General features: G+C 43.6%; 1 pseudogene; it reads left to right on the forward strand.

Annotated features, from left to right (window-relative positions):
• Positions 1-3,021: 3,021 nt before the first annotated feature.
• Positions 3,022-5,561, forward strand: LOC129501234 (thymidylate synthase-like; annotated as a pseudogene).
• Positions 5,562-16,783: the final 11,222 nt, after the last annotated feature.

A 16,783-nucleotide genomic window follows, 5' to 3' on the forward strand; every position in this document is an offset into this window, starting at 1 on the left:
AGTATTACAAAAGTCTAAGACCAGAACTGCAGCTCTCAGTTGTTTAGGACTGAACATTGGCATCAGAGCTGGATGGTCCCAAATCTTTTAAAATTGACCAGCACCAAAGCTGCTTGAGGACCTGTGCCCCTCAAGTGTCAACAGGGTCAGGCCCCCAAGGGTCAGGCTGGAGGTCCTTCCTGAGAGGTCTGGGACTCCTGTTGGAACAGTGACCCAGATGCTGCAGCCTGGCAGCTCCATCTCTGGTTTCAGTGCAGGTTTATTCAGTTTTATATTTTATTCCAGGCAAGTGCTTATTACATGGATAGTATTGATGTCTCAATACCTCAGCATTTTGCTATACTGAAAACTTGACATAACAAAGACAAAGTTGGGGTGGCCAACTTTGCTCCGTGGTTTGGCATCTGCCTTCGGCCCAGAGCGTGATCCTGGAGACCCGGCATCAGCATCGAGTCCTGCGTTGGGCTCCCTGCAGGGAACCTGCTTCTCCCTCTGCCTGTGTCTCTGCCTCTCTCTCTGTGTGTGTCTCTCATGAATAAATAAATAAATCTTAAAAAAACAAAACAAAAAACAAAGGCAAAGTTGGACGCCTGGGTGGCTCAGCAGTTGAGCATCTGCCTTCAGCTCAGGGCGTGATCCCGGTCCCAGGATCAAGTCCCACATTGGGCTCCATGTGAGGAGCCTGCTTCCCCCTCTGCCTGTGTCTCTGACTCTCTCTGTGTGTCTCTCATGAATAAATAAAATAAAATATTTTTTTAAAAAAGAGTCTTTAGAAAAAACAAACAAAGGCAAAGTAAAAAAGAATGACAATGGGATGGTGTACAGAGCCTAAGGTGACAAGACAAGTGAGGGGCCTGTTGAGGGTGTAGATAGAAAGTGGGAGGACACAAACAGGAGTATGGGCCAATTGTGGGATATTCTTATAATAAATAGTACTTAGCCTCAAAAAGAGACTAATGACTGATACATATAACAACAAGGATGAATTTCAGGAGTGTTATGATGAGCTAAAGAAGCAGGTTGCAAAGCAATAAATAGTTTATGGTCCCCTGGATATGTGGTGGGGGGCGGGGCAGACTCTGATTCAGGCTGGTGGACTGGTCTCATCCTTGACTTCTTCAAAATAACATGGGACCTGGTCATTGTAATAGTATGACTAAGCAGTATTGTGATCTGGTTCCAAATCTGACATGGGCTGTGTTTCCCAAAGCAATCCTCTCTCATTAATTCATTCTTCTGTTTCTTGTTGTCTCCATTGCTTTCCTTTCCCTGAATCCACAGTTACCCATTTAACAGGCAGTTGAGGTACACCTGAGGTGGTTTTCTCCCTGTCATCGTACCCTCTGACCTCAAAAGTCACTGAACAGAGTGCTGGAAGCCCATCTCTTCACCTTTCCATTTTCTTGGCACTGATGTTGGTTGAGAGTTAACCTCTTGAGGATCTCCTCTTGGGTACTGGTCTTCAGTTGTCCATTATCCTTCAAGGGAACTCTCCTGTATGTATACTTTCTCCTGAAGCCCAGTTAAAATTTCTGTTGGCTATCCCTGGGAAAGAGCAACAGACTATCAGAAGTGAGGGGACCTAAAGCATCTGATGCTCTAGGTCTTGAAACCCTGCCCTTTGCATCTATTTCTGGACTGACTTCCCTCCAGTGCATCTTCTAAAGTCCTCCAGGTGAAAACAGCTTTCTTTCTTTTTTTCTTTTAAAGATTTATTTGTTTATGATAGACATAGAGAGAGAGAGAGAGAGAGGCAGAGACACAGGAGGAGGGAGAAGCGGGCTCCATGCTGGGAGCCTGATGTGGGACTCGATCCCAGGACTCCAGGATCACACCCTGGGCCAAAGGCAGGCACTAAACTGCTGAGCCACCCAGGGATCCTGAAAACAGCTTTCAATGAGGCCATGAGATGCAGCTGCTGAACACATGGAAGACCAGTGACAGCACAGCTTCATAAACTTGACACTAAGGAGGAAACTAACTCCAGGTCAGATTTTTCAGGAGGTTGTTTGGGGGCAGAATACAGAGAAGAAAGAAAAAAAGGAAGGAAATAAGATAGATGGGAACATAACAATCAGTATTACAATGGGAAGTCCTATTATTGAGGGGCAGCGAAAGAGGCAAATGATTTTTGTTCATTTATTTTCTCAAGGAGTGCGTTGGTTAATTGACTTTATTGATTTTGGTCCTGGGTTTTCCGGGTAGTAGTGTTTTGAAACCTTCAATTCGAATAAGATAAATAGAGTTAAAACTATGGAGAGAATTATGATAAATCAAGTAGATGTGTCTAGTTGTGGCATTTCATTAAGGAGAGGTTTAAACTCTCAGTCTTTAACTTAAAAGGTTAATGCTTTATAGCTCTTAATGAGTTAGACTAGTTTATATTATACTATTAGGGCAGATCAGGTTTCGAAGTATGATAGGGGGACTATTTCAAGAACAATAGGCATAAAGCTGTGGTTAGATCCGCAGATTTCAGAACATTGGCTGTAATATAGCTCTGGTCGTATGGCTATTAGGGTAGTTTGGTTCAGTCGTCCTGGGATAGCATCAGTTTTTAGGCCTAGTGATGGCACGGCTCATGAGTGTAGTATGTCTTCTGAAGAGATAAGTATTTGGATAGTCATTTCTATTGGGAGAACGACTTGGTTATCGACTTCTAATAGTTGTAGCTCTCCTGGCTTTAGTTTGTGTGTAGGGATCATGTAAGAGTCAAAGTTTAAGTCTTCATAGTCGGTATATTCATAGCTTCAGTATCACTGGTGACCTATTGTTTTTACAGTTAAGGATGGATTATTAATTTCTTCTATTATATTAAGAATTTGTAGAGAGGGTAATGCGATTAGGATTAAGATAATGGCTGGTAGAATGGTTCATACTGTTTCTACTTCTTGTGCATCTATTGTGCTTGTGTGAGTTAATTTAGTAGTGAGCATTAGTGAAATAATGTAGAGAACTAAAGAGCTGATTAGAAATACAATTATTAATGTATGGTCGTGGAAATGAAGTAACTCCTCTATAATGGGGAGGTTGCACCCTGAAGTCCGAGTTGAAAAGGGTACGCCATAGAGATATACAGGGGTTTCACCTATAATTTGACTTTGACAGTCATGTAATGTTTTACTAATATCTCCTAATTGAGAAAGACATAATGGTTATGACATTAGCTTGAAACCAGTTTTAGGGGGTTTGATTCCTTCCTTTATTATTTTTGGATAACATATGTAGGTTCTTCAAATGTATGATACGGAGGGGGACATCCGTGTAATCACTCGACGTTAGTTGTGGTGAGTTCTACTATTGCAACTTCTCGTTTAGATGCAAAGGGCTCCCAAATCATAAAGATTATGAGCATTACTGCTGTGAGTGAGATGAATGAGCCTATAGAGGAGACAGTGTTTCAAGTAGTATAAGCATCTGGATAATCGGAGTAACGATGAGGTATTCCAGATAGTCCAAGGAAGTGTTGGGGAAAAAAGGTTATATTGACTCCTACAAATATAATTGTAAAGTGAATTTTTGCTCAAGTGTCGTTGAGAGTATACCCTGAAAATAAGGGGAATCAGTGAGCAAATCCACCTATAATAGCAAATACTGCTCCTATTGAGAGTACATAGTGGAAGTGGGCTACAACATAATATGTATCGTGAAGAACAATGTCTAGGGATGAGTTAGCTAAAACAATGCCTGTTAATCCACCTACTGTGAACAGGAAGATAAACCCTAGAGCCCATAGTATAGCTGGAGATCATTTGATATTTCCTCCATGAAGTGTTGCTAATCAGCTAAATACTTTAACTCCTGTTGGGATAGCAATAATTATAGTAGCGGATGTAAAATATGCTAGTGTGTTTACATCCATCCCTACAGTAAATATATGGTGAGCCCATACAATAAAGCCTAGGAACCCAATAGATATCATTGCTCAAACCATTCCTATGTAGCCGAAGGGCTCTTTTCCCCCTGAATAATATGTAACAATATGAGAAATTATTCCAAACCCAGGCAAAATTAAAATATAGACTTCAGGGTGCCCAAAAAATCAAAATAAGTGTTGGTATAGAATGGGGTCTACCCCTCCAGCAGGATCGAAAAATGTTGTATTTAGGTTTCGGTCCGTTAGAAGTATTGTAATTCCGGCAGCTAGTACAGGTAATGACAACAGCAATAGGACTGCTGTGATTAGCGCAGATCATAAAAATAAAGGGGTTTGATATTGAGACATAGCTGGGGGTTTTGTATTAATAATAGTAGTAATAAAGTTGATTGCCCCTAGAATAGAGGAAACTCCGGCTAGATGTAAGGAGAAAATTGTTAGATCTACTGATGCTCCTGCGTGGGCTAGGTTGCCGGCTAGTGGGGGCTATACAGTTCATCCTGTTCCTGCACCTGCTTCTACCATAGAGGATGCTAGCAATAGGAGAAAAGATGGAGGGAGCAGTCAGAAACTTATGTTATTTATTCGGGGGAATGCCATGTCTGGGGCGCCAATTATTAGCGGAACTAGTCAATTTCCGAATCCCCCAATTATAATGGGTATAACCATAAAGAAAATTATTATGAAAGCATGGGCAGTTACGACTACATTATAAATCTGGTCATCTCCTAATAGGTACCGGTTGACCTAGTTCGGCTCGAATTAGGAGGCTTAAGGCAGTGCCTACTGTACCGGTTCATGCTCCAAACAGTAAATATAAAGTACCAATGTCTTTGTGGTTAGTGGAAAATAATCATCGGTTAATGAACATAGGTAAAATGGCTGATAAAAGCATTAGACTGTAAATCTAAAGATAGGGGTTTAAGTCCTCTTTTTGTCAAGTCTGTGGTGAATTATTCATATTGAATTGCAAATTCAAAGAAGCAGCCTAGACGCTGCCGGGGCTTCTCCCGCCTTTTTTTCCTATGCAGCTTCAGATTATTCAGGTCAAGGAGGAGACCAACTGCAAAAGGTGACTGACACCATCAAGACCAACCCTGATGACAGAAGAACCATCCTGTGTGGTTGGAATCCAAAGGATCTTTCTTCCTCTTTTTTTTTTTTTTATTATTTTTTATTTATGATAGTCACACACGGAGAGGGAGAGAGAGAGAGAGAGGAGGCAGAAACATAGGCAGAGGGAGAAGCAGGCTCCATGCACCGGGAGCCCGACGTGGGATTCAATCCCGGGTCTCCAGGATCACGCCCTGGGCCAAAGGCAGGCACCAAACCGCTGCGCCACCCAGGGATCCCCGAAAGATCTTCCTCTTCAGGCCCTATGTCCCTGCCATGACTTTTGCCAGTTCTATGAATGATGAGCTGTCCTGCCAGTTGTACCACAGGTCACAAGACATAGGCCTGGGTGTGCCCCTCAACATTACCAGCTACACAGGCCTTGCTCGCCTACATGACCGCACACATCACAGGCCTGAAGCCAGGTAACTTTGTAGGTACTTTGGGAGATGCACATATTTACCTAAATCATGTTGAGCTGCTGAAAATGCTCAAAATGCTTCTAAAAGTTGAGACAATTGATGACTTCAAGGCCGCAGACTTTCAGATTGAGGGGTACAATCCTCATTCTACTATTTTTTTTCTCACTCTACTATTAAAATGGAAATGGCTCTTTAATAAAATGTTTTAAGGAGGTGTTTGAAGGGTATTCAGTCTATAGGAGTTGGATAGAATGCCCAAGTGAAAGCTCATTTGCCCTAGAGGAAGAAGTAATTAGGTCAAAAAGCTTGGGGACCAGCAGTTATTATTCATTAATTTTTAAGTATGTTGCCACTGGCAAACAATCTTGATGGCTCTCTTAGTAACAAAAGGACCTGAGTTTGGGTAACTCACCAAGGATATGTGAAGATGCCAAGATTGGGAATAAAGTCAGGAGAGTGAAAATTTATATACTCTTAAAAATGTGTACATGCATTTCAAGCTCATATTTTTATGAAGAAGTGAGTGCATTTCAAGAAGTACATATAAGCTATTCCCCCAAACTTGAGCGAACTGAATAACACAGGCAGTCATAATAATGTATTTATGATTTGTGATCATAAATATTTAAATTTATATTTGCTTTATATATTGCTGTATTAAATGTTCTGCAAAAAAAAAAGAAATAGCTAATAGAGAAAATTCATTTTTCTTTTAACCTTTTCTATGAATTTCTGGCCATTATGAGTTTTATGCTTTCCTCACAAATTTTCCTCTTTATAGGCATTCAATACATGTAGACAATTTTTAAATAAGAATTTATTAATTTGATCCATTCATTTAAAGATACCTCCAAGTTCACACCCAAGAATGCTGTTCGATAGGGCTGGAAAGTTCTGGAGACCATTCTTCTAGACATCCAGACATCATGTCACAAGACATCTTGAGCAGAGCGGGAAGGGTGACTATGAGCATATGAATGAGGAGTTGCAAGGGAGACACCTGGAACGGACTGTCTGGTGCCTGAGGAGGGAGAGACAGACCATGAGACTCTCTTCACTGACTGCTCCAAGCAGAAACTGATGTTCCCTTCCCTCCTCATTCATACTCAGGGGAGGGAGAGAGCCCAAGCTAGTATCCAGTTCACAGCCAGTGACTCCCTGATTATCTGCAAAGATGGAGCAATGGACTAATACAGGAAATGTGAATTTCCCAGAATAATTTGCTCCTACACCCCTAGGGATGTGTAGATGGGACCTTATAAGCAGCAGCAGCCTTTTCGAAATTGGGAATAACTATTACAATTTGGGCCATGGTGGGTCTGGGCAGTTTTTGCACTTTCCACCTTCTTCTCTTTGCTTCTGCAACTGGCTACTGCTGTGGAAAGGAGGAACATGGAAGTGAGTGACTAAGTTGGGGTTTTGCCCTCTGTAAGTCTGAAAATTCCACTTTGCTTTCCCAAAAGCCCCTTCCTTGTTGTAGAGCTGAGGTACCAACTCCAGGTTCTATCCATGGAAACCAGATGTGGATACTGTCATAGGGAATTTAAAAACCCAGCAAGTCATACGTTCTGGAGACAGATGCTCTCAAAGATCTGCTTTCCTGGGCAGCCCGGGTGGCTCAGTGGTTTAGCGCTGCCTTTGGCCCAGGGTGTGATCCTGGAGACCCAAAATCGAGTCCCATGTCGGGCTCCCTGCATGGAGCCTGCTTCTCCCTCTGCCTGTGTCTCTGCCTTTCTCTCTGTCTCTCATGATAAAATCTTTTTTTTTTTTTTTAAAAAAAAAGATATGCTTTCCTGCAACCAGCAAAAACCTGGGGGCTTCATGCACTAGCACAACGGTGTGATGTAGCTGAGTGACACTATAATGGGCCATGCACTCATGGGCAGTGGCTGAAGTTCTGGGATAGTCTTTCTCATGAATTAGCTATTATTGTGATGTCATAGGAGGTATCCCAGTGACAGCATTACATGGAAAGTATGGAACCAAGGGCCACTCACATCTGGGAAATGGCAGGTGGCATCCAGGACACGTGGTAGTGGCAGGAAAGTGGATATGATCTTCCCTCTGCTGATGTGGGCATCATGGAAGTCCTGGTTCTACCACTTGTAGTCAGGCCACAAGCTAGGCACTGCACCAGGTAGTGTAGGGAGTTACAAGAGTGGGCATCAATCATGTCAGATAGCCCTGAGCATGAGCCCTAGCCCACCCTGGGGCGAGATGCTTAGTGTTTTCATTTATAAAGTGGGAACAATATTGCCTGTCCTGTTTCCCTCTCTGGGAAAATTGTAAGGAAGACTAGGCTATTGCATGCACATTGAGTGCCTTTTAACTGTGAACCTAAATGCTCTTTGAGGCTCTAGATATGGACAGAAGTTTCCACCCTTCCTACTTTTTCCTTGTTCCGTGTTGCTGAGCACATGTTCCAGCCTCTTCTGCAGGCGATCATTGATGCAGATGGACTCCTCCAGGCGCTGGCGCAGGTTCTGGATCTCGACAAGATTCTTTTCCAGTAGGTCAGCCCCTGTTGCATCCCACCAAGACATGGGAGAGGTAAGAGGTGAAAAAGGCCAGTCACTTGTGGGTAGCTATGGAGCCTGCCCAGGACTTCTCTTCGAGATCCCTGTCCATCTCACCTGGGCACCAGTAAGCACCACCAGGCAACTTGTTTAAAGAGTACCTGGGCTTTCAAACACAAGATGGCCCTCTGTAAGGAAAGCGGACAGGGCCTCTTCCCAGATAGAGGCTGAGTCCATCTGACGGGGATGGACACTGGCTGGAAAACAAGGATGAGAAACTGCTACAAGCCTCTAGGTAGGACTGGCCTACCCATGAAAAAGCTGGTCCACCTCCTTTTGGTAGCAATCCAGAGGGCCTCCTTCCCTATCTCATACCTAGGCTACCTGATGATCCATGGCTTGAAAACCTTTAACATCCACCCACTAATAGAAAGGCTAAGGTAATGCATATGAAATTAAATCAGGCAGTGAATAGTGGGTGATACTGTGTTTTCCTTTAACTGCTTTTGGTGAAGAGTGACAAGGAAGGGCCTGGGAAGGTATCAGGACCTGAAGAAGGAACAGGAGATGAGGGAACCCCTCTGAGGAAAGGATGCGCAAAGGTAAGGGGAAAGAGACAAGAATAGGCTTCATCCACCAGGACATCTGCTTAGGGCCAGGTTTTTCTCTCAGAATTTAATATGTCTTATTGTTACACTGTCTGGTCCTACAAACTGAGCTGCTCAAGCCATTCCTCTTGTTGGCTGCACCTCTAATCCCTGGGTGCCAGGATGCCTGGCTCTAAACTCAACAGCAAAGCTTGAGAGGTCAGACTGACTTATGGTTGCACACAAAGGGTGTGTGTGTACCTGAGAAATACTCTCCCATCCTGCAATAAATAGCTCTTGACCTAAGGAAGAGCTCTTCTATGGAAGCCTGAACTGGGAATTCTAAGAACAGTCTCAAACTAGGCCTAAGAAGATTGTAGCACAGAGAAAAGGGAGCACATGAATGTGAAGCAACTCATCCTCTCTGCAGAGTACCTCAGAACACCCCTGACTTCCTTTATTCTTCTGCTCAGAGTGAATTGCTGGGAGAGGCACTTAGAAAGGACCGGCCCTGGGCTGGAATCTCATTCTCTGGCTGAGCTACAGGATACCACCCCCTTCATCTCACCCATTTCTGTGAGCCAGGATCTAACAGGGGAATAAAAAATCCTTGGGCCCAGAAAGAATGTGTTCACTCCCCTCAATGGGCTCTATTTCACTAACTCCTCCTTTGTGTTTACCAGAGGGCTTGGAGTTGGGCTGGTATGAAGAGGAGAAGGAGGACAGGTGCCCAGATGCATTCATTTTCTGAGGCCTCATCTTGTCCCATAGGCCACTACTGCCATGGTGCCCTGGGCCTGGTGTCCCACTCAGTTGTGTGGTGCCACTCAGAGGATAGAAGGGTTGGGTAGATCTGGCATCTGAATGGTTGCTAAGCAGTGAAGCTGAATCAGCAGGAGTGGCTGGGCTGACATCTGTCCAAAAAAGAACATGAGGGAGAAACCAATGGGAAGTCAGAAATAAAGTGGTTTTTTTTTTTTTTGTTTTGTTTTGTTTTTAGAAATGAAGGGTTTTAAAGATAATTATATTGGGTTGAAAAGTATCTTCCAAAAAGTCATGTCTACCTGGAACCTTAGAATGTAACCTTATTTGAAAATGAGGTCTTTGCAGATGTAATGTGTTAAGATGAGACGATACTGGATTACAGTGGACCTTCATCCAATATGATTGATGTCCTTATATAAGACTGGGAAAGGAGATACAGATAAAAAGACACATGGGGGAGAAGACCACATTACAAGGGAGTCAGGAGGCAGACACTGGAGTGATACATCTACAAACCAAGGAAGGCTCTCAGCGACCACCAGAAACTAGGAAGAGGCAAGGAAAATGGAGCATGGCACTGCTGATACCTTGATTTCAGACTTCTAGCCTCCAGAACTTGGACAGACAAATGTCTGTGGTTTTAAAATACACAGTCTGTGATACTTTGTTACAGCAGCCTTAAAAAAAAACCAAAGTAATCCATGGAATGAAGACTAGAGCAGATGTCAGAGACCTCAAGCACAGGCAGTGATTTCTCTGACATGAACCACAGCTACATCTTTCAAGATAGGTCTCTTTTGACAAGGGAAACAAAATCAAAATAAACTTTCAGGACTACATCAAAATAAAAAGCTTCTGTGTAGCAAAGGAAACATTCAACAAAACAAAAAGACAACATACTGAATGAGAATATTTTGCAAATAATGTATCCAATAAGGGGTTAATATTAAAATATGTTTAAAAACTTATATAACTCAACACTAAAAAGCTCCAAATAATCCAATTAAAAAACGGGCAGGGGACATGAATAGAGGCTTTTTCAAAGAAGACATGCAGATGGCCAACAGACACTTGAAAAGATGCTTGACATCACTCATCATCAGGGAAATGCAAATCAAAATCACTGTGAGATACCTCCTCACACCTGTATGAATATCTAGAATAAAAAACACTAGAAATAAGTGTTGGCAAGTGGGAATGTGGAGAAAAAGGAATCCTTGTGTACTGTTGGTGGGAATGCAAGCTGGTGTAGCCACTGTGGAAAACAGTACAGAGGTTCCTTAAAAAGTTAAAAATAGAACTAATATTATCTATTAATTCTACTTCTGGGTATTTACCCAAAGAAAACAAAAACACAAATTTGAAAAGATACATGCATCCGTATGTTTACTGCAGTATTGTTTACAATAGCCAAGACATGGAAGCAGCCCAAGTGTGCACCCATAGATGAATGGATAAAGAAGATGTCATATTTATATACAATGAAACATTACTCAGCCATATAAAAAAGAACAAAATCTTGCCATTTGTGACAACATGGATGGAGTTACAGGATATAATGCTAAGTGAAATAAGTCAGAGAAAGACAAATACTATATGATTCCACTCATATGTGGAATTTAAGAAACAAATGAACAAAGAAAAGAAGAGATAGATTAAAAAAAATCAGACTCTTAAAGATAGAAAACAAACTGGTGGTTTCCAGAGGGGAGGTGAGTGGGGGAATGGGTGAAATAGGTGAAGGAGATTAAGAGCACACTTATCATGAAGAGCACTGAGAAATGTATAGAATTGTTTTTGTTTTTGTTTTTTTAGAGAGTGTGAGAGCATGAGGGAGCAGCAGAGGGAGGGGGAGAGAGAGAGAGAATATTAAGCACGCTCCATGCCAAGTGTGGAGCATGATGTGAGATCATGACCTGAGCTGAAACCAAAAGTCAGACACTCAACCAACTGAGCCACCCAGTCGCCCCACGGAATTGTTGAATCACTAATCGTACACCTGAAACATAACCCTGTATGCTAACTATACTTGCAGTTTTTTAAAAAAAGAAAAACAAAAAAGTAGTGGTTACATGTAGTATCTGAGGGTCACAGTGCACATCCAGAAGGGCAAGGGCCCCTCTCCTGGCTCCCTCTATGATTCCCAATGCTGGAACAATCCCAAGGAAGTACTTGCAGAAATGTCTTCTCCAGTAGCAGAACTCACTGCCAATCTTAGAAATCATGAGATTAAGGAAATGAAGCATTTTGTGGGTTGTGAACAGGTAATACACTCACTCACCAGTCTATGCCCTTGCCAGCAACACAGTGACTAATCCTTCATGAGACTGTTCTACATTGGGGGTTGTTGGAGGAAAAAAAAAGGGAAGATAGCCTCCATTAATAGCCAATGTGTGGAGAACTTAGGTTGACATTCCTGGTGCCTCCCACTCCTCCTGCCTCCTACTCTGGATGCCTGCTGAGGCTGAGGGATCTCTAAGGAAGGCAAGTGGTGATTTGGATCCCACCTAGCATGGCTCACAAGACTGTAAAAATAATTCTTAAATATAGTTTAGCTTGTCTGGCTCCTGTCCAAAGAATGACTGGGTTATTTCTGCATGGGCGATTGTAGAACCAAAAATATATGGCATCGGCAGCCCCGGTGGCTCAGCAGTTTAGTGCTTGCTTTCAGCCCAGGTTGTGATCCTGGAGACCCAGGATGGAGTCCCAGGTCGGGCTCCCTGCATGGAGCCTCCCCCCCCCCCCCCCGTCTGTCATGAATAAATAAATAAATAAAATCTTTTAAAAAAATGGCATCAATGATGCTGTGAGAACCTGGCCATGCCCTTTGCTGTCTCCCTTTGCAAGAAAAACCCACCTGGGTAGGAGGGCCACAATTCAGCTAAAAGTGTGAGTCAGCTCTTTTTCAAAGATTATTAACAAGGACCGCAGAGTAGGCAAGTTTCTCCTCTGAGCAGGTGGGAGTGAAGTCCTTATTTCCCTTCAACCAAGTTCAAGTTCCTCTAAGGAGCTGTGCACTTCAATCAATATCCAGTAGGTCTTCTCCTTTCATTATGGATGATATTACAGAATACCAGATGGAATTAGTATTGATGTGAAATGAGGAGTAAGGTAAACTACATGAATCCTTCAGCACAATGCCCAACAATGTAGGAACTCAATCAAAAGGGGATTCCCAACCCCTTCCAAACCTCCTTTATCCCCTCTCCAGAACATCAGCTTACTCTCAACCAAGGCCATAGGAAGTCCCAAGTCCAATCAGTAACAACGATCAGCATTTTCATGTCCCGGTCTCCCCTGGCCACACAGCACAGAAAACATGCGTAGACTGTACACAGAAAAAGCAACAGAGAACAGCCTCTGGCAAGAATAATTCTGCCTTGCAGGGCAGCTGCCACACTAGTCACATTTTTGTTAACTACTCTAGAAGTTCAAAAAACAAAGGAGGAGCAGTGATAAGCCATTGTCCCTCTGAGAAGATAATGACTTTAGATGGAAAAAAGAAAAAAGAAGAGTTTCAGTCTCCCTCAGAAAAGAGAGAAGTGGCAGAAAATAAGGCTGATGCCACCCCAGAGGCCACATCTCGTGTGACCGTTCCTACAAGTCATGGCAGGAATTGCAGGTGAGGGGAAGGTGTGTTTTCCCTTCTGCCGTCTCTGGGGTAGCAATGAGGTGGAATCAAGACTTTGGGCACCTGAGTTCAAAGATATATGTAAAACCCCCATTGGCCCCTCAGAAGAGGTCATGTAAATATCAAGGGCACTGCACTTATATATGAATTTTGGATGAAATTGCAGTGTGTATAGGGTCTTGTCTCATGTGCAGAGGCTAGACCTTTGTCACAAAGAGTGGAGTGAGGAAAACACCAGCTCCAGAAAACCAACAAAAGAGCTGTAGGAAGAGATGACTCCCACCCTGCTTAGTCCCTAATTGCTTGGGCCACAGCGCAGTGGGCAGTCTGAGCTTTCCAGTCAGTGGGGTGAGCGAATGTCACCCTGGTGTGGGTGCTCTTCAGTAAGTTCCCTGACTTCACTGAGCCTCAGTGGTCCTTAGCTGTGTTGTAAGATTGGGACACCACCACCTACTTGAGAGGATGGTTGCTGATTAAATGAGGCAAGATACGTAGTCAATACTGTGAACATAGTAGATGCTCAATAAATGTGAATTTCCTTTTTCTTTGGTTGCTATATCCTAGGGGAAACATTATGCTGCTCTGATCCTCAGGGTGAAATGAGAAACAGGAATAGTACCAGGTCAAACCCATCATGGCTCATTCATTGCCTAAAACAGGCAATCTGGAAAAAAAATACCAGATATAGCCAGACACTAAGGATGGTTTCTCAGTTTTGCCAGAATTTGAGATTGATATAGTTCTCTAAAGATGGAAATTCTTTTCTTGGGAGGCAAATTAAAGAGAAAACTGAGCAGGAGAAAATTAAGGTTTGATTTTAAATGTACTCTCCTCCTCCAACTCTCACCAAGGCTACCCAAGGGCCCTTCTTGGGGGCTTCTCGGGGATTCAGCCTGGACCCAAGACACATCCCAGTTAATGTGGGTTTAGAGGACATTATAGCTCAATTACTAGAATGATGGATGAGATCTGTAAATCCACAAATGATTACGGATATTTTGTGGTAAACAGAAAATAGGAAACGTGACTGTTTACCCAAGGATTCCAAGATCAGAGGCCCAATCTCAGTGATGTTCATGTTCATGCCAGTGATCTGAAAGATGATGTGATCAGGTTACAGTGACGAGGGAGTGTTTGCCCCTTCCCCTTCCCAACTCATGACTCCTCCCCTCAAGTCCAACACCATGTATGTGCCAGAGGGGGGCTGGTGGCTGATGCTGTGTAGGACTAGGAATGAAAGAGAGCTATCTGACACCCTTGGAGGCTATGCTTGGCACTGAGTCCCAGACCTGTGCTCTACCAGGGACCTCACAGTGGATCTGCAGGGCCTGGGTGCATAGACATCTCATGCAGTGTAGACCAAGGAGCAAATACCTTGCACCTGGACCCCATCTGGGTACTCACTGGCCACATCCACTGAAGGGCGTACTTCTTGCTCTTCATGAAGCAGGGAAGTACTGCTGGAGGAGAAATGGGCAGCAGACTGGGCCTGGTCTCTGGAGTGGATCTGGGGCAAAGTCTGGGGCTGGGCCTCCTGCCTGGTCTTTAGGACTTCTGTCACTTTACCCTTCTTTTGCATCTCCCTTAGGATACTGGAGGGGTAAGAAAGACAATGGAGGGGATCCCTGGGTGGCTTAGCGGTTTGGTGCCTGCCTTTGGTCCAGGGCGCGATCCTGGAGTCCCGGGATCGAGTCCCGCGTCGGGCTCCCAGCATGGAGCCTGCTTCTCCCTCCTCCTGTGTCTCTGCCTCTTTCTTTCTCTCTCTGTGTCTATCATAAATAAAAATAAATAAATAAATCTTAAAAAAAAAAAGAAAGAAAGACAATGGAAAAATAAAGGTCACTTGATACAGCTGTAGTGATCTGGCAGCTCACAGGATGAGCCCTGGAAGTCAAAGAGACTGTTCCTTTGGAGGAGAAGCCAAACAGTTTATGTCTGTTTGGGGGTGGAGAGTGAGGGACAGGGGAGAACAACAGTTGCCCAGTGCCTTGGCCACATACATCCCGAGGAAGGGAGAAGACCCACTCGGCCCTTTAAATAATACTCCTGGCTCCTTCACAAGACAACCAGAGGTCCATAAGAGTTCAACACACTCTGTGAACATGATGCGTTCAGTAGTATTTGCAGTGGCCCACTTAAAACTGTTTCCCAAGGTGATGTGGCCTCCCAGGCATCTTGTAGTTTCTAGACCTCCTTCTGTAAGTATTGTCATACAGTATAATTTTTTTTCTTTTTGTGCAAGGACAATTTGTAACTATTTAACATCTGCCAGCACCTCTTGGGTCACCATTGAAGAAACTAGATATAATCTCAGTCTTTAAAGATGTAAGGGAAATCAGAGGGGGTCCCTGGTGGTACAGGAGACTCTTAAGAGTGGATAGTTAGGTTAGAGCAGCTCTGTGTTGCTAAATCGGTGAACTAATATGAGAATGGGACCAAAATAATAATAAATTTTTAAAAATAGGAAACGAGATCACTTCATCACTAGGGATACATAATAACTGGATGTTATAATTAGCCATTTGCTTTTATTGGGTGTGAGATCTCCCTCTTCTTTGAGCTTCTGGCCCTTGCTTCTAAATCCTTCACCAGATTATATGTTTCACAGCCCCTGAAAATTTGGAGTTACCTGAGGGTCCTCAGCATCTGTCCTGCTTCATTCTTCTCATGTGTACAGGCATCTAAAAGCCAGATTTAAAAAGGACTAGTCATAATTTAAGCAGGTCTCATTTCCCAGATTACAAGCCAACACTGAATTTTCTCTGGGATCAGATGTGACTACTTGATTTTCCAGTCCAGGATACTCTGAATTTCCTCAGGAGAGGAAATTGGGTTGAGACTTTGGAGAACTTGCCCAGCAGGCTTTCCTGAGCCCACCACAAAGGTCATCATCTTTACTTGCTCTGTCCTGGGTCAGAGTCAAAAGCTAAAAATGTCTCTTTTCCTACAGGCCAGGAGACACTTGTCCAGAGGCCTCTGGGCCACTCCAACCAGAGCCTCCAAGTCCTGCCACAAAGGTGGTTCCCAGTCCCACATCTGTATGCCCTGTCACAGCTTTCATGCAGAACCTACTCCTGTCTCTGTGGAGGTGACAGACATTCCTGACCTACCTCTGCATCTGCCATCAGATGACCACACAGTGGCCTCCAGCCTGCTCTTACTATGTGCCCTCAGGTGCTCTAGAGAATATTCTATGAAAAAGGCACGTGAAATAACTAACGTTCCACCACCGGGTAATAGTATATACGGTGTCTGAACCATGCCCAAATCAGCATGATTCTTTTATCTTTTTTTTTTTTTTTAATGAGCCAATGAATGCTGCTGATTTGAACCTTAGAACAATCATGCTGGTATCATTCGACCTAAATTTTTAGGTGAGGAAACAGAAATCAAGAGAAGTATGAATGTGTCCAGAGCTAATAAATGAACACATACAGGCTAAAGCCTAATTCAGGGCTCTATTCACAGCAACCAGCTACCTCCCCTCTACCTATCTTTCTGCCAGTTAGTTTCAGATTAATGCTATCACCCCCCAGAGTTGCCTTTTGTCCTAGTGGCCATATTCCATGAGAGATAAAGGAGCTGGTTATCATCCTGGCATCCCCATTCCTGCATGCTTCTCCTCATTGTTCCTCACCAGCCAGTCCTGACTGGTTCCAGGATGGTGTCTACGAAGTGGAACATCAGATTGAAAAGTCACTTGTAGATGTGGGCTTGTCTGAACCTTGGTCCTTGGGAGGGACTGAAGGTCCTCCTGAGCCCTGGGGCCAGCTTACCTGTGCCGAATTTGCTGGCAAGGCTCTCTGCCAGCTGGGTCCCCTTGGTCAGGTGCTCACGGAAGTGCTGCTCCATGTAGTGGTCAACTTTATTGC

The sequence above is a fragment of the Nyctereutes procyonoides genome, unplaced genomic scaffold, assembly GCF_905146905.1.
Source record: "Nyctereutes procyonoides isolate TBG_1078 unplaced genomic scaffold, NYPRO_anot_genome, whole genome shotgun sequence".
Taxonomy (NCBI): Eukaryota; Metazoa; Chordata; class Mammalia; order Carnivora; family Canidae; genus Nyctereutes; species Nyctereutes procyonoides.